The sequence below is a fragment of the Acinonyx jubatus genome, chromosome D2 (assembly GCF_027475565.1).
Source record: "Acinonyx jubatus isolate Ajub_Pintada_27869175 chromosome D2, VMU_Ajub_asm_v1.0, whole genome shotgun sequence".
Lineage (NCBI taxonomy): Eukaryota > Metazoa > Chordata > Mammalia > Carnivora > Felidae > Acinonyx > Acinonyx jubatus.
In genome coordinates this window covers 21,238,754-21,262,018 of record NC_069393.1, presented here as the reverse complement: position 1 = coordinate 21,262,018, position 23,265 = coordinate 21,238,754, and the positions used below count along the sequence as shown (strand labels likewise).

General features: G+C 40.1%; 1 protein-coding gene across 4 annotated transcripts in view; it reads left to right on the top strand.

Moving 5' to 3' along the window:
• Positions 1-23,265, top strand: part of ANK3 (ankyrin 3) — a 679,804-nt gene that overhangs the window by 376,584 nt on the left and 279,955 nt on the right. The window lies entirely within an intron of this gene.

Sequence of the window (23,265 nt, the reverse complement as noted above, 5' to 3'; positions counted from 1 at the left end):
AGTATGTAGGCTCCATTTGCCAAAGTATTGTTCCCTGAGAGCATGGGCAGTGATAATCCAAATAAGAACTAATTATTCCAGTAATGGCCCAAGAAAACACGTTATTCAAGCCAATGGTGCAAAAGCCAACCTTGAATTAAAACACAGTTTTGATCATCAATTTCCTCCCTTTTAATGTCATGAAGGGAAAGCAAAGATGTTGACTTCTTGACAAGATTTATTTTCAGTTAAACCTTTTGACGGGAGTAATTGTTTTAATTTATTTGCAAAATCTTGAAAAATACAATTCCTGGAATTATGAAAAATACAGATTATAAAAAGAAAAAATAGCAATCATGAAAAATCTTAACACCCAGGATTCACCATTATTAATAACGTAGCATATTTTCCTCTACTCTTTTTTTTATGTCCCAATTTTTCAAGTAGCTAAGTTCTATTCTCTAAACAGTCTTGATAAAAATAAATTTGAAGTCTGTTCTTAGATTAAGCTACAAAATACAAGATCTTACACTTCTAAAATTAATTGTGAAGATGATCAGATTCAGGGCTATTCTTTAGCAGACATATTAAATGTGGAATTCTCTCTTTTGAGAACACAAAGCCATCAATATCTAAAAGTTAATTTAAAAGGAAAGGTATTTTAGGGAGCACCTGGGTGGCTCACTCGGTTGGATGTCTGACTCTTGATTTTGGCTCAGGCCATGATCTCAGTGCTGTGGAATTGAGCCCCACATTGGGCTCCACACTGAGCATGGAGCCTGGTTAAGATTTTCTCTCCCTCAGGGTGCCTGCGTGGCTCAGTTGGTTGAGTGTCTGACTTCAGCTCAGGTCATGATCTCACAGTTCCTGAGTTTGAGCCCCACATCAGGCTCTGTGCTGACAGCTCAGAGCCTGGAGCCTGCTTCACATTCTGTGTCTCCCTCAGTCTTTCTGCTCCTCCCTGTTCACATGCTGTCTCTCTCTCAAAAATAAAGATTAAGATTTTCTCTCCCTCTGCCCCTCTCCCCTGCTCATGCTCTTAGTCTCTCTCCAAAAAATAAATAAATAGATAGATAGATAGATAGATAGATAGATAAAAGAAAGAAGAAAAAAATGAGGAAAAAAGAAAGTATTTTTTAATTTAAAAATCCATAAACATAAGATAAACATGTATTACAATAAAAGTTTACATTTTTTATACAACCACATTTTAGGGAGGAACTCCATTAAAATGGAAGGGGGCAAAGAATTGATATTAAACACCCAACTCACATCACAGTCCCTTCTCTTAATCAGTATCCAGGCAAGAGCCAAGAAGAACTGGGGCGAGGAGCTATTTTTGTGTTCTATGTTCTTTATCTCTGGGGTTTGCAGGAGAAAAGGTGGCAAAGAACTTCCTGATGGCTGTTCTTAACTCCAGCTTATTTGGAAAGTATTATTAAAAAATAATGTTGGTTCTGGTTATTTTTCTTTTAAGATTTAGCAAACAATGTCAAGTTCAGTTTTCTATTGAGTTTGAAGGTAGTGACTTTTTTTGCAGCAATGAAAGCAGTTACCTGGTGAGAACAGTTTTGCAAACAAGCGAAGATGTGTTATGTCTCTAGTCACCTATTACCCCAGGAGAACCACTTCATTATCTAAAAGGCTTGAAGCACTGTCATCTCAGGGGTTTCTCATATCTTCTCACATCTCTTCTAACAAATTTGTCACCCATCTTGGGGGAGGCGAAGAAAGGCTTAAATCCTAATGGTTTATTTTCACAATCATTGAACAATTCACAATTCACACAGTATTCAGTGGTCAAGTCTAGCTGATTGTAGAAGGTGGGATGGAACTGGAAAACTGGGCTCTTTATCAGAATTGATCGACGGGACACAATACCCTGCTAGAGACAACAGCGTCCATGACATCATGGACTGCACGCGGGCATGGAGATGCCCCAGCCAAGCACAGCCACTTGGTGCCTGGTCACAGGCCAAGCTCATGATGACAACAGTGCATGTGGCTCTCTGGCCCTGCCTGCTGAACTCCATTGGGAAATATTAACAGGCAGGGATCTCCCTGGAAAATCCTGAGACAATGAACAAGTGCAAAGGTTCAGCAGGTTCCTGAGGCAGTGTTTATTTTAGCATTGGTTGTCATTCTAAAAATTGCTGCTGTGACCCTGTGCTTTCAGTGGCTGTGGAATGTTTGTGACCTTCCTCCTCCCCCAGATCAAGCAGGGGCACATGTGGAGAACAGAACAAGGGATGGTCATGTTCTGCCTGTGTTGCTGGCAGGGGGCTATGGGCCAAAGGTCTCATCCCTCACACAAGAGTAGTCTCAATTTGTGCTCATCAACAAAATTAATGATAAAAAGGCAGATTGTGTGGCAAAAAATACTGTAAAGTAAATAGTGTGAGAATCCAAGGACATACAGTTGGGCAAAGATAATCAAGGAAATCTTTACAGAGAAGCTTATATTGAAATAAATAAATTAAATCTGATATTAAATCAGACAATGCTCCAATCCTGGCTTATTATAGCATATATGATAATAGTTAGGGGGAACTCAAGGACTAAAGGAACTCAAGGATCTAAGATTAACAATTTCTATTTTTCACTCATTCATTCATATTCTCTCTCTCTGCATCCCTTCCTTCCTCTTCCATCCACCTTCTACCTAGAGAGTCCTGTTCGATTTACTTAAGCTACCTATGAGCCTAATTCAGCTGCACTGTGCATGTATACATACAACAACGTACCATCCCTGAGTCTTCGAAACTTCAGTTGAATGGAGAAGTAAGTAGTTCATAAGCTGTGTCAGAGAGGAAGAATATCCTCTGCCCTTCAAGGTTCTTCCAGCTGGACTAAGAATCAAGCTGACATGAGACAGATTAACAGGAGAAAGTCAATTTTTAATTTTGTACAAAGGGGGATCTACCCAGAATCCATGGACATGGAAATTGGCAAAGACATGCAAAATGAGGTATATAAGTCATTCTGAACCAAAGAGAATGGGGGCAGGGGTCTGGGACTTCAAAGGGAAGGTGTGAAATTCACAGGAAGATGAAAAAGAGTAAATGTCTGGCAAACAAATGTTGCTGAAAACTCCACCCTCTTTTCTTTTGGAAAGAGAAATAAATGTTGGAAGAGTCAGAGGAGCAATTCTGAGGTGGTGGGGTCATTCCATAAGAACCTGGTAGGAAGAAGGTTCCTACCCTGTGCTCTCAGTCCATGATTTTCTTCCACATTTACTGGACTCTGGATCTGGTGGTTACCATGAACTTCAACTCAGCATTTATATAAATGTGGGCTCTTCCTTCTGCCAGGTCACTAGCATCTGTGTTTGTGTGGGTGTGTGAATAAAGTCCAAAGGCAAACCCTCAGCAAGGATTTTATCGTCATGTGTGGGAGAGTTTATTACTCAGGCTCTGTTTTTCCATTTGCTGTGTACTTTGATTCCTGAATCAAATAAACAAAGAAATAAGTTGCCACTGCGCACCTAGACTTTAAATATAAAATAAGAGTATTTTATTTTAACTTTAAATGCCTTTCTGGATGCCTTTCATGCATTGGCATCTGAGCTTTTTGTTTTATAATCCTTGTTAGAGACCAATTTTTAAAGTAATAGGGATGTACCTTTTCATTCTGGATGCTTGCTGAGATGTTCTGTGTGGCTCTGCCAGCCTGAGCAGCTGTCCCCTGCCGCTCTATGCCTGCCTGTTCCCCGCTGTGAGTTCTCTGGGGCTCCCATGGATCTTTGTACAGCCTGAATTGTAGCTAGCTTTCTCATTACCTTATCCTGCCATGCAGTTTTCCCCTAAAGTCTCAAGGCAATAAAGTTCAAAATAAAAATTTACATGGTCTGTAGATATTGCGTGTTTTAGTAAGAGACCGTGGACTAAAAAATGTAAGTGAATGGTCTTTTATTTCCTTTCTTCAGATAGGGAACTTCCCAAATGCCCCTGCCTTTGTATGGGACCGGTCTGTGATAGCATTGAAGTGAATAATTTTATATTTGGCAGTTGTATATCAAAGCAAGTCTCATAAACGCAGCAGATGTACATTCTGGGAGACTGCCATTAGCATGCATCTGGGGAGTTATTTAGTGGTTATTGACAGGCTTGGGGATGGGGGGTGGGGAAGGATGGGATACCCAGGACTTTCCCCCTCATTGTTTTATTTTCTGATGGTCCCCAAAGAAAAACCTTCTGAGTCTGAATCCTTAAATGAACCTTTTATATTTAAATGTTTGTAGTGCTGTTAACTGTGGGAAGCCTTTGGATTGGAGGTTTTCCACGGGAATTGAGAAAAGTAAGTCTGGCCTCTTTCATTGTTTAAATTCTAATTGTTTCTAAGAGAAAAGCATTTGAGGAAATGTGTTCGTGCCCTCTGATTGGCATTCTCTGCTTTTGAAAGTAGATTTAGGGGATTTTCTATGTGAAACCAATAAAGCAGTTTAAGTAATTCAGAGCTAAATTATTTCTCCCCGGAAGACAGCCAGGTCAATGGCCTGGGAAGAAAGGAAGGGCCCAAGGAACTCACAGGTAGAACAGCAGCATCTTGTCCCCCCCCCCCCCCCCCCCCCCGGCCTCCCACAGCTGGTGAGTGAGGGGCTGCTGTAACCATCTGGACCATGAGGGTCCTGCCCGGCTTTACCATCCAGACCCTGAGGGTCCAACTGGGCTTTTCTACCACAGCAGACCTAAATTGCTCACATTGTAATGTTTCTCGTCTTCCTGTTCCTCCAACCTTCTCTCCCTTTTATCTTGGTAACAGTCACAGTTGTAGTTTTCCAACTGTTTTTCCTTTAGAGATTTGAGCTGGGGCTTAAGAGATTCTTGGTATTAGGTTTCTGAAGTGTCTTTCCTGGAGAAGCAGGACTGAGCAGATTGGTGTGAGCAACCTAGGGGACCTGCTTCATCTACTCCAAGACAAAGGTGGAATAGCTTTTACAAATTACTTAATATCTTCCTGCCCCCACCCCCATCTGTAACACGCGAAGACTTAGGAGATCCCATATTGCTTGCTCATGGTATAGTGAAGATCAGTTTAGTCTCTCAAGTTTTTGTCCCTGTTCACTTAAAGCTCTTAGAGTTCTTTCTCCCTCCCTACTTTGCTGCCCCTCCTTCATGCCCATTCAGTCTCTTAAAGCCAGAACCTTAGCTGCCATCTAAGCTCCATAATTAATTAGCATACATTTGCTTGATGTTTACTATGTTTCCTAGTATGCATATTATATTACAGATATTTGTGTACATTATCTTATCTCCTCCATTTGACTGTAAATTCCTTAAAGACCAGGCATTTTCCTTCTTTGAGTCTCCCTAGAATAGCGCCTTGTCCATAGTGAGTGCTGAATAAATGTGGCCAGCACTATGGTTTTCAATCGATTTGAAAAAAACATGTAAATGATAGATATGTTAGTTATTAGGCATGTAGTCTCAGCACCACTGTGTTTCCATTTGTTTCCAGAAAAATAGTTATTAACTGTATAGGGCTCTTTTCTTTTTTTCACCTGCAATGTGTGTGTGTGTATATATATATATATATATATATATATATATATACACACACACACACACATAAATATGTATATAAATATTTATATATATATATATATTAATGTTCTGTGCGGCAGCACAGCAATATATATATATTGCTTGTTTGTTTTAACTATTTTTGAGGGAGGGAGTGCACATGTCTGGGGTAGGGGCAGAGAGAGATTGGAGGACAGAGAATCCAAAGCAGGCTCTGCACTGACAGCAGAGAGCCCCATAGGGGCGGGGGGCTCCAGCTCACAAACAATGAGATCACAGCCTGAGCTGAAGTTGGAGACTTAACCAGCTGAGCCACCCAGGTGCCCCTTTCCTTCTGATTCTTATCACCTCCTCCCTCTACATCTTCACCCGGGAGATGGGATTTGTCCAGAGATCCTGTTACTTGGAAGCTTCTTATTTTCCCATGAATATTTGTGCCTAGTAGAAGAGAGAACAGAGAGGATGAGAATCTCTCTTTCTCCCCTCAAGCTAGTTCCTATTCCAATGATTGCTATTATTTGTATATTTTCCTCTCTTTTTCTTTGTATTTAGAAAGAAGGTTCATGTGGTTTTTATCAGGTAAAGTGAATTAATTTTATCCAAAGAACCTGCGTTATTGGGAGTCCATTTTTATGTGAAGCCCTGGTTGTAAATGAAGCAGAAGAATTTTCACATATTTTGGAGTTTCGGGGTTAAAAGAAGTGGGGGGTGGATCTTAGATGCACCGAACATTTCACGGATATGCTTGTTGAGCATTTATCTTCCTCAGCATCAAACAGTTCTCCCTAACTAATCTTTGCTTACGATTTTTATGAGAGCTAAAAGATAGTTCCTTCAGTTTTGCATTGGCTGGCAAAGCTCTAACACATGAGGTCTTTGTACGTCTTTCTCCAGTAGCTGATAAAATCCAGCCTTCAGACTGAGTAGACGTCTTGCAGAAAGAGATCTTTTTCTGATTTCTCTGCTTGAATTCATGAGATCACAAGTTAAATGAAGGGTTGAAGTTCAAGTAGGAAATAAAAGGCCGAGTGTAACACCAAACAGTTTGCACCAAAAACGTTCTGCATTTCTCTCCTTCAAGCAACTGTTGCTCAACTAACTTGTGTTGGTGTTTTCTCCTCTCCTGTGTTTCTCTCATGAGCCTGTACTGTTACCACTTCCTTAGCCCTGGAGGAAGCGACCTTCAGAAACCAGTTCATGCTGGGAAGACTGAAATGGCCGTATAAATACATATGAGAGAAATGTGTACTGGTTCTGCATCCCTTGCATCTTTAGAAGTTAGGGTCTCAGACCTTTTAGTAGATCTGTTAGCTTTATCTGTGTTCCTTTTCACTCACCGTATAGTTACTGACAACTGATCTTGTGCATGTTTTTCTGTTCCAGGCATTGTGGGCCTGTATAATCTATTGAAACTGTGAGTCGATTTCTTGCATGGCTTATGAAATCACATTTTCTTTTAGAGACAACCCTTATATAAGATAGAAATGTACTATCTCATGAGTGTTAATACTACTGTTATTACTACTACCACTAATAATAATAGCACGTGTCAGATACAGGGACTTTATCCCAGGCACTATGATAAACCCTTAAAGTATAGTATCCCATTTAAACGTTTCAGTCCTCTGAAATGGCTAATGTATTGCTTCCCTTTAACAGCTGGAAGCCTGAGGCTCATGGAGGTTAAATTACTTGTCCTGGGTCACACAGCTAATGTGTTTCAGAGTTGAAGTTCAGACTCAAGTCTATTTGACCACTAAGTCTGTGTCTTTAGTCACTACCTCCTACTCTCTCTGGAGATTGTCAAATGCCAATACTTCCTGAAACAGCCAGTTACATTTTTGGCCAGATGTGAGGTTTTCTTTCATGCAACAGATAAGACAGGTGCATGAGTAATTAAAACCCAAGGATCTGTAACCGAACCAATGTGAGTTCACTCCTTGGTGAGTCAGAAACTGCACCAGGTTGAGTTGTCGCACCAAGAAAACTTTTATTGGCAGCAAATAAGGAGATCACAGGGAATGGTTTCCAAAGCCGTGACTCCTTGAGAGAGGGTGCACGGGTTCCTTTTATTTAGGGTTAGGATGAATATTTAGATAGGGAAGACTTGTCACCTGTGTATAGGTGGACACAAGGTCACACATACGCCTTAAGGAAATAGGCCTACACATACATTGTATGTTATGTAAATGAGGCCGACGCTCCGCCTTGGTTAGGGAATTTAGTATTGTAATGAGGTAAAGGTAATTTTAGGTCATACCAGAGGTCACTCCATGGTCCATCTGCCCAGTTGCAGGTCAGGTTTAGCTTAAAAGGTCTGGGACATTGGGTGGTCTTGTCCTCAGGCAGTCACTGTCACCTGGGGATGGGGGTCCGGGGGATAGTTTCAGGTTTCATCTGCCTGAGTCCAGAGGAAGCCAGAAAGAAGACTTGAGGGGAAATTGTAAGACAAAGGTTAGTGAGTGCAAGCAGGTGGGCAGTAAAGGCCAGATCTTGGGGTCTAGTGGGTGACAGATCCAGGTTTCTGTAACACCCAAACTCATGATGGGCTAGCTGGGGTGACAAAGACTTAATATTCATGAGTTTGCTTGGGGAATAGCAGCAAGTAAAATGGAGGAGTCCCTTTTGTCCTTCACAGGATTTGTAATTTAGCTCGTCCTGTTGCTAATCATGCTGAAAAGAATGTGGAACCCTAAATCAGTGTGTGAAACAAAGCCATTTCTTGGCCGACACCTTCCAGTGCAAGGGAAACAAGCAAAGCAAAGCATGGTGTTGGTTAAGGGGCTGAGGGAACAAGACTTAGAGGTTCAAGGTCACACCTGAAACCATAGAGCCTATTTTTCACTATTGCTAAACAGAAGCTGTGTTTCAAAGTAGTCACATATTTTTAACAGGCCAACAGTCGACATCACCTGGGAACATGATGAAAATAGACATTCTCAGACCACATACCACATCCACCAAATCAGAAGTTCAAGGGGCGAGTCACAGCAGTCTATCTTAACAAGGAAGTTCTGATGCACAGTAAAGTCTGACAACCACTGGATTAAGGTGTACTTTTTTTCATCATTGCAAATCAATCTGGTGAAGGAATTGATTTATGGTATCAACTCACCTATCTGGTACTCTGGACCATTTATTCATTCACCATTTATTGTCAGGCACTTTCACAGATGTCACTTTATTTCATCCTTCTACTAATCCTGTGAGATGTTCTTATCCCTCTTTTACAGAGAAGCAACAGAGCTTCAGAGGCATTAGGTGGCTTATCTGACATTACATAGCAGATACCTGTCTTGGTATTTAACCCAAGTTTCTGGACACATGCTCTGGGCATTAGACAAGATATGCCACCCCAAAATGCTCATGGTCAAGCAGGAAGACAGCTACCCAGCAAAAATTAGAAAACCCTGCTATCTCTATATACGTGTATTCATAGGAGTAAAATTAACCTTTTCAACATACAGAGAGTTAACCAAATTAATGTTCCCTTGTTCTCTTAAAAATATCCACATAAATCCTTCTCAGCAAGAGATAAGTAAAGAGATTAGACATGGAGTCTTTTTTTACATTTTACAATCATGGAACACGATGTAAATGGTTATATTTTAAACCCATGAGGCTTTTGAACACCAGTGAGCATACAAATTTATTCAGTAAACATGCGTCTCGTTTGTACAGTACTGCGTTAGGTACTGGGCAGAAACTAAAAAAAGTAAATAATAGATGGTTTCAAGTCACTTAAAAGGTTCTTTGTATGAAATCATTAGAAAACAATAAAAGAATATCAGGGCCTAAGTGATATGATGTAATAGTGGTTGAGTAAAGGGTGAGATCAGTGAGGGTCAGAACACCCATTCTCTCTAAGTAATTCAACCCACCAGTGTTTTCGAGGAGAATAAGTCTGTATAATCAGATTGAACTTTGTTACTCTGGGCCCAGGGCAAAGAAGTATGGATGTAGCTTAATCTGAGTGTGTGTGTGTGTGTTTGTGTGTGTGTGTGTGTGTGTGTATAAGAGAGAGGGAGAATATGTATCTACGCTTGCATATATGTTTCCATTTTGTGGGTAGTTATATACATGTAAAATCTCAAGTATAATTGCTAGATTGCCTCCTAACTAGATGTATCCATTTATACTATATATTCTCAAACAATATATGATGATCTCTGTTTCTCTTGTCTTCCCCAACACTAGGTATTTATTATCAATATTCTTAATCTCTACCAATTTAGTAGGCAATGTAATATTTTATTATTTTTGTCTGTATTTATTTAAAGATTTATACGTTTCAGTAATTTTTTAGATGTTTATTTTGTCTTTATGTCCTTTGCCTATTATCTTTCAGAGGAGGGTTTTCTATTTATAGGAATTCTTTGTACTGTATGGATGACAGCCTTTTGTTGTAGGAGTTCCATATATTCCTTGTTGTTTGTCCTTTTTTATAACCTTACATTTTTTGTGTGCCGTATAGAAGTGTTACATTTTTATATACACAAATGTATAAACTCTGTTCTCTATGACTTTTGGATTTTGTTTTCTACTTAGAATTCCGTGCTTTAAAACTAGCCAGCTTATTAATGAAGGCAGCTTAATAACTATATTAGCTATATTTCAGTTTTATTCTTCCATTTCTACACCTGCAGGAAAACTTTTCTGAATGATATTTGTCTTGGCTTCCATGTAGAATATAAAGCTGTGCATGATATCAGACATCTGAAGTCAGTTCACCAGTTGCTTTGAATGCTCTCTTTCCATCTATACAAATAGTTACCTATTGGATTTTGGATGTTGAAAGCAGGTAATTTGGGTGGAAGTGGCAGGAAAGGGCAGGCAGGCAGGCAACTCCTTTATGGAGTTGATTTAAAACTAAGTGGTTATTAGGATCTGCCTCTACCTCAGCCCCTTTGCTTGCTCAGCTTGGAGCAAGCACTCCACAAGGTCCAGGTCTGTGCAGTTTCAGAACTGGCACTTGTGCTAGCTCACAGTGTAGTGCCCGGGCCAGCAGCCCAGCAGCACCTGGGGGCTTAGGAGAAATACCAGTTCTCAGGCCCTGTACCAGATAGACTGAACCAGGGACTCCCAGGTGGGCCCAGCAATCTGTGTGCACAAGCTCTCCTGGTGATTGTGGGGCCTGCTCAAGTTTAACAAGCATGGCTCTTACAAGACAGAAACTTAACCCACAAGCACATTCTTCCTGCAGCTCCTTTCTTTAGTTAGGACTGCATCATATGCAAAACCCAATTTCCCCCTTTAGAGGAAGATACCAGAGATCTACCTCCATTTCACAGAGGAACCATTTTTGACCATTTCCTTTTTAGATACGTTAGTAGGACTTCTCATAATCTAAACTACATTCTTCTTTTTTTTAATTTTTTTTTCAACGTTTATTTATTTTTGGGACAGAGAGAGACAGAGCATGAACGGGGGAGGGGCAGATAGAGAGGGAGACACAGAATCGGAAACAGGCTCCAGACTCTGAGCCATCAGCCCAGAGCCTGACGCGGGGCTCGAACTCCCAGACCGCGAGATCGTGACCTGGCTGAAGCCGGACGCTTAACCGACTGCGCCACCCAGGCGCCCCTAAACTACATTCTTCTTTATGTATCAGCTGTTAGAAGTATTTATGGCTACCCTCTTTGAGAGATGAGGATTTGGTTTATATACGCCCTTCCCTTTCCCCTACCTCCTCCAAAATTTTTATCTCTTACTTTTCTTTTATATTTGGTTCTTCCAGACTACCTTCATAATTTTATTTATTTTTATTTTCTTAAGTGTATTTAGTTTGAGAGAGCATGTATGTGCACAGGTGGGGGAGGGGCAGAAAGAAAAAGAGAGAGAATCCCAGCAGGCTCCACACTATTAGCACAGAGCCTGATGTGGAGCTTGAACCCACAAACTGAGGTCATGACCCAAGCTGAAATCAAGAGTAGGGTGCTTAACCTACTGAGCCACCCAGGCACCTTTACCTTCATAATTTTATTTTGTTTAAAAATTTTTTTAATGTTTATTTATTTTAGAGAGAGAGACAGAGTATGAGCGGGGGAGAGGTAAGGAGAGAGGGAGACACAGAATCTGAAGCAGGCTCCAAACTCTGAACTATCAGCACAGAGCCCAATGTGGGGCTCGAACTCATGAACTGCGATATCATGACCTGAGCCCAAGTCGGACACCCAACTGAGCGAGAGCCACCCAAGCGCCCCTCTACCTTCATAATTTTAAATGACATACTTCAATTCTTAAGTTTTCACTCTTTGAGTTCAATGAAGAAATTGACACCCACTTCCCCACCTCCTCCCTTCTCCCTCCTTCTTTGAGATAATTTTAGATTGTCAACATTTCTATTTTTCTATGATATATTATTACATAATTTGTTTATACATTGCTTTTGAATATTGGAAATAGTGTTTGCAATAGGATGGTTATATAAAAACAATATTCACTGAACAATGAAGATGTGCGATTGGTCTTTGACTTAATGCCTTGCCTACCTGCATGTGTCCTGTCCTTGATCGCTTACCTAGGTTTGATTCACAGTCACATTATCTCATGACATTTCCCAAAGTGTTTTCTGTAGGCGTTAAGCAAAAATGTGGCAAAGTGAGTTTGGGAAACACTCAAAGTTAAACACACTACTACTATAAGACTCTTCAAAGCCCTTGAGTTCTAATGAAAATCATTAATCTTTGAAAGAGGGATTGGTATATAGCATTTCTCAAATGGAAACCCTTTTTTATAAGGCATCTCAAGGAATTAGTGTAATGTAGAACATACCATGGAAAGTGTTGCCCTATGGGATCTGCAAGTCTTCTGCTCTAGAAGGCCTCCTTTCTGCCTAGATTCTGCACCCTGCCTATTACCTAACTGGTCTGGTTTGAGTCTCAGACTTAGTCAGCCATTGTTCACCGAGATCCTAGCCCTGACTTCTGGACCCAAGAATGTTCTTTTCCCCTCAGCCGCCATACTAGCTTTTAAGAGCTACATGTCTATGATCTAGGATGTAGTCAGGTACTGCCCACACCATTGTCTGTCAGAGTGCTCATTCACTGATTTTCTTTTATCAGATACTATGATAGTGATTTGCATCCTTCCTAAATGCTTGGTTTCTTTTATTTTTTTTCCCAACTTATCCTAGAGATGGTGAATTTAACCAACCTACTCAGAAGATATTTTCTTTCTCAAAAGCAGAGTCATCTCACAATAAAACAAATTCACTCAAATTCATGTTTCAATATCTGAATTCTTATCTACTTAAATAAAAAGGTCCTTTATTTTGAAAAGGAGTGTTTTAGAATATGGCAATGTAACAGATCATTTCATTTCAATGCGATTCAGTCTTTAAGAATAAATTATACCATTCCTCAGGACAAAGACCTTGTCATATAGCAGACTCTAGGCAAGCACAGTAAATGGCACAGAGTAGATGTTTCATGAAAATATTTACGAATTTTGAATAAATGAAAGCTTCCTTCCTTTTCCTACAAGTTCAATTCCTTTTTCCCCCTTTCTCATGGATGTGTAATTTGTCACTCAAAAGAAAGTAGGTTTATATTTATCTTTCTGGAAGCTGTCCCAGCTGAACCACCTTTGAGACACTTGATTTTGTAAAATTGACCACACTGCCCTAACCTGACATTCTCAAATGAAACCTTTGTCTCAAGTGGATTAACTCAGTCATGAGATACTTAAAAACCAGTCCAGATATTTTTAACCTAAAATTAGCACTTCCTGTTTCCTTTTACCAAATTATTTTGTGTAACCATTCATTCAAAAAACCAGTCACTCAGTGCCTACTCTGTTTAAAGCACTATGCCAAGCAAAGAACAGAACTCAAAGATGAATAAGGCATTATACTAAGTATCCCTAAGTATCCTAACTTCCCTAAGTGTCCCTAAGATGCCCACTCTTTAGTTGGGAACATCAGACGTACACATAGGTACATAAAATGCAAAGCAGAGGCATGCCATGTAACAGAACCAAGGATATAGTCCTGGGGATGAAGAGTTCTCTGATAATCATATTTAGGTTATTTTAGTGGAACCTCTTATATTATCCGATACATTAATGATGCTTCCTAACTGGTAGATGGTGGAATATAAAGAAACATGAAAGCTGGTGTGTGCCCTTGAAACACTGATCAGGAGACAAGCCATGAATGCAAAAAAATGGGTAATAATAGAAGAAGTAACAAATGTAAGCCAAAAGATATATGAAGTGTCATGAAGCAGAACATGATTAATCACCAGATGAATAGATTTGCATTTCAAAAACTCCCTACTGGGTTTCCGTTGGTCTTTTATACTTCTCAAGAAATCAGAATGTCCCAGACTATTAATAATAAAAGTACCAAAAGTGTAGAGCTGAGCAGCCCATGTCAAGGCTGGAGAGAAAAGAAAGGTAGAATCCTCAGGAACAGAGTTCCTGACTAAGGAAGAGGTCAGGTTTGGAGTGATTTTGAGCAGATGCTAGAAGGGATAAGAGCCAGACAGGATAAAATAGAAAAATGATTTAGAATTTCTGTTCTAAATAATCCTGAATTTGAGTCCCAGGTCTACAAGTTTGCTCATTTTGAAGTTTTGGGTAAGTTTTGTAATCTCCTAAGCCTCAGCTTTCTTATCAGTAAGATGGAATAACAATAGAATCTGCTGGGTGGTTGTGAGGATGAAATTAAATATTTCACATGAAGTGTGTGGCACAGGGTTTGCCTGCCCTAGATGCTTAGTCAATGCTGGTGGCTGAATACTGCTAACATTTTTACTATTACCTCTACAGTCTCCTCCCTGGGCTGTAAACAAAGGATAATAACAGTACCTCCAGGTGGACCTCCAAGTGTTGGTGAGAATTAATTGAGATAAACAGGCAAAATGCTCAGCAGGGACTGCAGCTTACTGTCATACAATGTATGTATTGCACGTCTCCAGAAGATCCCCTTATCATCATCATAGATATGTAGAATTATTGTTTTATGTTTATTTATTTTTTAGAGAGAGAGAGGGAGAGAGCACATGCACGTGTGCACACGCACAGGGGAGTGGCAGAGAGAGAGGAGGGAGAATCCCAAGCAGGCTCCACGCTGTCAGTGCAGAGCCTGACGTAGGGCTCAAACTCAGGAACTGTGAGATCACGACCTGAGTGGAAATCAATAGTTGAACACTTAACCAACTGAGCCACCGAGGCGCCCCTAGATATGTATAGTTAGTTAGTAGAACATCTTCTTGAACAACGAGCAAATCCTCCCAATTTGCACAGTCATTGTATTTGCCAGCACTGAGCTGACCAATAGTGAGTGCATGTGAAATTTTAGCTACTACTGCTACTGCTCCTAGTATTTTACTGCTCCTATTCCCTGCTCCCAAAGGCCTCCACTGTGCCCTGAAGGAGAAAGTTGTCTGGACAAGTCAGAAGAGTTTCTCTGCTTTTTGTTACTTCATTTAGTATTTTCAAAAACTGTATAGGATAAACATTGTGCTGTGGATTTGGTAGAAGAAAATGTTCTGCTTCTTGCTGAAAAGCCCATGACCCTTAAGTGATACAGCTGGAATGTAAATCTGGGTCTGCCTGACTTTTTTTTTTTTTTCATTGACACATGTGGCCTGCCCAGATGAAATGCGCGTGCCTGCTTTCAGTGACAGGGAGAACTGTGCAAATACCACGTGAGAGGATTGTGTTCAAATAAGTATGTGAATGTGAGGTGGTGACGCGTTTGTAACCTATGTGTGGCTGTTGAGAAATTCCCATTAACATATGCAGGCAGAGGTCATAAGGTGGCCTCTCCTTCCCTAAGAGAGAAGTCGTGGGATTCATAGAAGGCTCACTGAGGTTTTTATTCCTCTGATACGTTTTCATTTTATTCCACAGCCTAGAAATATTCTTGGCCTCTGAGTAGATTACATTTTCATAGCAATGCGGAGGATTTAACTCCCACAGATGTTAATGGAAGCCATACAGCTATGCAGCATTTTCAAAATGTACCACTTAACGTCTGAGCCTTTTAATCATGCTAGAATTTTTTTTCTAGCAAATAAACAAAAATCTATTTTTATACTAACAAAGGAAAGAAACGAACACACAATTCTGTTTCACTCTGCTCTGGGAGTATATACCGATTTTCTCTTTGGAAATTCACCAAACATCTGTGAAACTTCAAATCTCCCAGATTTGGTGGCTTCATACTTAAATACAACTGCCATGTATTTGGAGACAAACACCAAACAAACAAAACCCTCAAATTTTTCTACTGTAAACCTCTATGGAGAGTGGCCTAAGTGGCTCAGTCAGTAAAGCGTCAGATTCTTGATTTCCACTCAGGTCATGATGTCACAGTTCATAAGATCAAGCCCCACATCAGGCTCTATGATGTCAGAATAAATAAGCTTAAATTTTTTTTTAAATATTAAACTTCCATGGGGAAAATGTTTCTAAGGAGAGTCAGAGAGCAAGCCTGTATCAGGGATTTATTTAGAAAAGCAACAAAGATTTTACCGAAGGATAGGGAACTTTCAGCCCAGTGTCCTCTATATTATAACTTCACCACAGTAGAAAATGAAACTTGGTATGGCAGTAGACCCCACCAGGGCTGGGAAAATACCATTGTATTCCCATTGCTTGGGACATGTTGACATATCTTACATATGCCCTGATGCCTTTGACATTACATGACAACAATAACAAAAAGATTTGATATGCTATTCAATTTGAAAAGTGAGTTTATTGGGGTGCCTGGGTGGCCCAGTTGGTTAAGCACCGATTTTTGATTTCAGCTCAGGTCATGATCTCATGGTTCATAAGTTCAAACCATGCATCAGGCTCTGCGCTGACAGCATGAAGCCTCCTTGGGATTCTCTGTCTCCCTCTCTCTCTCGGCCCCTCCCCCACTCGCTCTCTCTCAAAAATAAATACATTAAAAAAACAGGTCTAACATGTTTTTAAAAAAATAAAAGTGAGTTTATATGTATTTTCATTTCAATATCAATTCTCTAAGTGCGCTCCCTGGATCAGCAGCATCAGCATCATCTTGGCACTTGTTAGAAATGCACATTCTTTTTTTTTTTAACCTTTACTCATTTTTGAGAGATGGAGAGAGATACAGCATGAGTAGGGGAGGGGTAGAGAGAGAGGGAGACACAGAATCCGAAGCAGGATCCAGGCTCTGAGCTGTCAGCACAGAGTCCGACACGGGGCTCAAACTCACCAACCGTGAGATCATGACCTGACCTGAAGTTGGATGCTTAACTGACTGAGCCACCCAGGTGCCCCTAGAAATGCACATTCTTAAAGCCAAATCCAAACTTAATGAATCAGAACCTGAGACAGGTGCCCAGGAATCCGTTTTCTCAAAGCTTTCCTGGTGATACTGATGCAGACAAACATTTGAGAAGCATTGGCCACAAATTGGGTAAAGTACTGAGTTAATCTGAGTACTGTTTGTGTGCCACCTGGGTGGGTGAAGGTTTATTATAGCCAGCTGCCCATTCATCATACTAGTCAGCTATGTGTGATCGTACTTTGTCAGCCAGTGCTCTGTTTCATGCTTCACTGAACTTCAGGGTGCAGAGAAGTAGGACCCAAGATTCAGGAAAGAATCAGAGATGAGAGGAAAAACAAGAGAACAGGTGCACAGACCTCAGTACGCAGGTAAAAGAGGTCAGGGGTCAGCCTTTCTCCTACCAGTTCACAGCAACAACTCATAGCAACTACGGGACTGAGGTTGACAAATGGGGCTAGACAAAATATTGTACAGAAAGTTAAATATAAAAGCAGGTAAGGGGCTAAATTCCGTGCTACTTTATTGACAGTTAGGTGCAATCTGCTTTTAGCTGTGATACCACCTCAGGAATATGTGTTTCTGTCACAGCTCTTACCAGATGCATGGGAATTACTTGTCCATGATTCTGTGAAAACAGAGAATACCATGCTTTATTCATTTTTGGTATCCCTTAGTATATGCCTAATATATACGAGGTATGGGCATACCCTGTTTTCCTGTGCTCTGTTTTATTGCACTTCACAGAACCTGCATTTTACAAATTGAAGGTTAGTGGTGAACCTGCGTCGAGCAAGTCTACTGGTGCCATTCTCCAATAGCGTTTGTTCACCTGTGTCTCTATTTACAGTTTGGTTATTCTTTCAGCCTTTCAGACTTTTTCATTATTATATCTGTGTCTGTGATCAGAAATCTTTATTACCATTGTAATTGTTTGGGGGCACCATGGACCGCACCTATTTAGGATGGCAAACTTAATACGTGTTGTGTGTGTTCTGACTATTCCACCAATTGGCCGTTCCCTCATCTCTCTCCCCCTCCCCAGGTCTCCCTATTCTTTGAGACACAGCAATATTGAAATTAGGCCAGTTAATAACCCTACAATGACCTCTAAGTGTTGAAGTGAAAGGAAGAGTAGTATGTTTCTTATTTTATTTTCTTTATTTTTAAAATGAAAAGTTTTTAATGAAGATACATCGAGGTTAAAGTACTAAATCTCAAATTTCTATGGTATGTCTCTCATTAAAAATCAAAAGCTCGAAATGATAGAGCTTAGTGAGGAAGGCATGTCGGAAGCCAGCATAGGCCAAAAGCCAGGCCTCTTATGCCATTTAGCCAAGTTGTAAATGCAAAGGAAAACGTCTTGAAGGAAATTAAAAGTGCTACTCGAGTGAACATTACAGATGGTAAGAAAACAAAACAGTCTTATAGCTGCTCTGGAGAAAGTTTGAGTGGTCCAGATAGAAAATCAAACCAATCACAACATTTCCTTAAGCCAAAGTCTATTCCAGAGCAAGGTCCTAACTCTCTTCAGTTCTCTGAAGGCTGCAAGAGGTGAGGAAGCTACAAAAGAAAAGTTTGGAGCTACCAGAGGTTGATTCGTGAGATTTAAGGAAAGAAGCCATGTCCATATCGTAAAACACAAGGTGTGGTAGCAAGTGCTGATGTAGAAGCTGCAGCAAGCTATCTAGAAGATCTAGCTAAGATAATTAATGAACGTGGCTACACTAAACAGATTTTCAATGTATATGAAACAGCCTTCTGTTGGCAGAAGATGCTAGGACTTCATAGCTAGAGAGGAGAAGCCAACGCCTGGTCTTAAAACTTCAAAGGACAGGCTGGTTCTCTTGTTGGGGGCTCACACAAATGGTGACTCGAAGCTGGAGCCAGTGCCCACTGACTGTTCCGAAAGTCCTAGGGCCCTTAAGAATTATGCTAAATCTCCTATGCCTGCACTCACTAAATGGAACAACAAAGCCAGGATGACAGCACATCTGTTTACAGCATGGTTTAGTGAGTATTTTAAGCCCACTGTTGAGACTTACTGCACAAAAAATGATTTATTTTAAAATATTACTACTTATTGACAGTGCACCCGGTTACCCAAGAGCTCTGATAGAAGTGTATTAAATTAATGTTTTTGTACCTGCTAACACAACATCCATTCTGCAGCCCTGGAGCAAAGAGTCATTTAAACTTGCAAGTTTTATTATTTAAAGAAATATATTTCATAAGAGTGTAGCTGTCATAAATAGCAATTGCCCTGACGGATCTGGGCAAAGTAAATAGAAAACCTACTGGGAAGGATTCACCATTCTAGATACCATTAAGAATATTCATGGTTCAGGGGTACCTGGCTGGCTCAGTTTTTAAAGCATGCAACTCTTGATCTTGGAGTGTGAGTTTGAGCTCCATGTGTGGTGTAGAGTTTACTTAAAATATTTTTTTAAAAAGAATTGAGTCATTGGAAAAGATCAAAATACCAAAAGGAACAGGAGTTTGGAAGAAGTTGATTGCAGCCCTCATGGAGGAATCTGAGAGGTTCAAGACTTCAGTGGAGGAAATCACTGCAGATGTGGTGGAAACAGCAAGAGAACCAGAATAAGTGGAGCCTGAAGATGGGACTGAATTGCTGCAATCTCATGATAAAACTTGAACGGATGAGGAGTTGCTTCTTATCAATAAACAAAGAAAGTGGTTTCTTGAGATGAAATCTACTCCTGGTGAAAGTGCTATGAAGATGGTTGAAATGACAATAAAGGATTTAGAATATTATGTAAATTTAGTTCATAAAGCAGCAGCAGCAGGGTTTGAGAGGATTTTCTCCAATTTAATACATTTTTTAAATGCTTATTTATTTATTTTTGAGGGAGAAAGAATGCATGCATGCGCAATAGAGGCAGAGAGACAGGGAGACAGAGAATCTAAAGCAGGCTCAGTGCAAAGCCTGATGCAGGGCTCAAACTCACAAACCATGAGATCATGACCTGAGCTGAAAGCAAGAGTGAGACGCTTAACCAACTAAGCAACCCAGGTGCCCCATACTCTAAGTTTGAAACAAGTTCTTCTGTGGGTAAAATGCTATCAAAAAAGCATCACATGCTATAGAGAAATCATTGATGAAAGGAAGAGTCAATTCATGCAACAAACATCATTGTTGTCCTATTTTGAGAAATTGCCACAGCCACCCCAGCCTTCAGAAACCACCACCCTGATGGGTCATCAGCCATCAACACTGAAGCAAGATCCTCCCTCAGCAAAAGGATTACAACTCACCGAAAGCTCAGATGATGGTTAGAATTTTTTTTAGCAATAAAGTATTTTTAAATTAAGGTATACACATTGGTTTGTTTTCTTTAAATTTTTTAATGTTTATTTATTTTTGAGAGACTGAGAGAGACAGAGCATGAGGGGCAGAGAGAGAAGGAGATACAGAATCCGAAGGAGGCTCCAGGCTCTGAGCTGTCAGCACAGAGCCCGACACGGGGCTTGAACTCATGGACCGTGAGATCATGACCTGAGCCAAAGTCAGATGCTTAACCGATTGAGCCACCCAGGTGCCCCTACACATTGGTTTTTTAAGATATAATGTCATTGCACACTTAATGGAAAACAATATAGTCCAATATAGTGTAAACATAACTTTTACATGCGCTGGGAAACCAAAAATTCATTTGACACACTTTATTGTGAAGTTACTTTATTGTGGTGGTCTGGAACTGAGCCTACTATATCTCCAAGATCATGTCTACACTCTGTAGCTATCTGTTGAATTGAAGCACATCCTTCTGGTTTAGGGAGAGTTTCATGTTTGCCAAATATGACATCACCAAATGAAGGAAAAGCAGATAAAGAGGAGAAGCATGGACCTTAATGGGAAAAATATTCAGTGAGAGCCAATAAGAGAAAATGCTGTGATTGGAAGTGTGAATCTGGATTTGAAAAAGTAAAGAAAATGGTGGGAAAATGTGGTGTTTGGAGGAAAACAGACAGTGTTGTGTATGGACAGGAGAACTCAGAATGCCGTGTTTGACAAGAACAGAGCATTCAGAAGACAGAATGGAACAAGATGGGGGCAGCCAAGAAAAGACTGGATAGAAGATATGAAATACCATGAGCAGTAGGAGAGAATATAGAAAGCACAGGGCAGGGGGTGGGAATGAGAATTTTATGTTTTATTTGGCCAGCTAGACTTATAGACTTTAGAGTTCATTGTTGTCTTGCTGTTTCATCATCAAAGGAAAGTCCAGCTCACACAATGAAGCCATCTGTCAGTGTCCCCACAACTGCCCCACCGCCTTCCCTGAGAGCCCCCATGGGATATTTTCATCTTTGGCAAGACAAATTGTTTCTCTTCGACTGGTTTTAGAGGCTTACTCTTGATGACAAGCCACTGAGCAGCAATCCCTTTCTTCAGCCTTGTGAAGTGTGTTCCTAGAAACCGAGAGGGAAAGGCCAGCGGGCTCCAGGGTCAGGGCTTCACCCAGGAACCGTCACCATCTACCTGATTTGTGGCAAACCGGTACGAGGAAAGATTCCTTCTCTTTGTCTCAGCATTGAGTACTTTTCTCGCTGAATACATGGTTTGCGCTTTGGAGATGCTCTCAGCCAATTCCCAGGGCTGCAGCTGGGCCTGAACTGTGGGGTCAAAAGCATCAGCTGGTATCAATAGATAGGCAAGCTTTGCTTTTACCATTATCTTAAACAAAATGAGTTTTAAAATTTCTTTTTAATAATTCGATGTTGCTTTTTTCCCTCAAAATGATGTTAATTTTAGAAAATGTAGGTAAGCAAAAAGAACATAAAAGTGTCTTTAAGTCTCACCAAACCAGAAATAACTGTCACCATCTTGACATTGCACTATCTTTTGTGCGTGTATATGTGTGTTTATGTCCTTGCAGAAGGAAACGTAGTCCTTCAGGACAATGCATTGGTGGGACTGTATATTGGTCTCATACTTCATGTTCTCCATTTTGAGCTATCAGCTACTGCAATTTATTGAATCAAGAGATACATTATGAGAAAGTGAGATCCTGGGTTTTCAAGAGTTCCCTCTCATGCTCACATTTTAAAATTTCCTCCTATGTTCTTTCACATCCCCCTGCAAATATGCTGTTCTCTTCCAATCTAAATTAAGCCTGGGTCACCCCAGGATCCCCTGCCCGATGCCTCTCCGTCCCTTCTTAACCTCACTTTTTGGTAACCTCATTCTGGTAACAGCCTTACTTCCCAACCTGCCCCATGTGACTTTTGCATAGCTCTGTCCCCAGGTTGCCCTGCCCCCCCCCAAAAAAAATTGGATTTAAAATATCCTCAGTTTACATTATATCTCTGCCCCCAAGAGGTAGCTGTGCAACTTGGGGCAAATGTCTCAACCTCTCTGTGCTGTGTTTGTCTCACTTGTAAATTAGAGATAATAATAGAACCTACTGCATAAGATTTTTATAAGGATTGAATGAATGAAAACTTATACAAAACTTAGAATACTACCTCAAGAAATAAATTGTAATGATCATATGGATGATGTCTTCTTATACCTGTTTATTTCATGCTGATAAGTTTCTGAATCAAGGCTGGTGGGTTCATTAAAATTCTGATCACTCCATCCACAATTGCTCAAAAGTCAAAGTTCGAAGAGCTGTCATCATTGCCTCCATTTATTTAGTTTTGACTCTGCCTTATTTGCTATCCTATAGCTGTTTGTAAAGGCTGGAATTTAGATGGGCTGACTTTCCTCATTCTTTCTGCCAAAGAGAAATGGTCCAAGTCTGACTTTTGTAATTGGCAGGGGCTAGAACCTGGAGGAGAACAACTTTCAGGTTAAGCACTGCCAAAAATATACCCTCAACTATGTAGAAATAATTTGTTCTGTAGAGTGTGTATGTATGTAATTGTATAATTTGTGTATATATGTATATATATATATATATATATATATATATATATATATGTATACATATATATATTTGGGTGTGTCCCCCATTAGCACTATGCTTTGAAAAAGCAAAAACTCCTTTAAAGAAACCTTGAAACAAATAAATAATAATAATGAAAAAAAAAGAAAAAACAAAAACTCCTTTTTTGAGCTGCTATCACAATATATTTTTTGAACTGCTACCAAAAAAAAAAAATTCTCTTCTATACAGAAATTGTTTGTTCATGTGTATATTTATGTATCATGTCCTACAGTAGCATTATTCCTTTGATAAAACAATTGTTTTCTTTTTTTGGGGCTGCTTGAAGGCTGGATGTAAACTAGACACATTTGTTTTTAAGATTCATATTTGTAGCCCTTACTTCCCCTGATACCCAAAACCTTGTGCCTGATCCTGGGTGTCCAGGGACCCCTACTGCTGAGTTGGGAAATATACCCTGGAATGTGCTCTTTTTCCTTAACAACCCTCAAACAAATATATGCACACCCCTTTCCGAATGCTCCCTTTCTTTAAAGTGACATGAAGTCTCCAGAACTTTAGCCTTAATAAAAATCCAAGTGTCTCC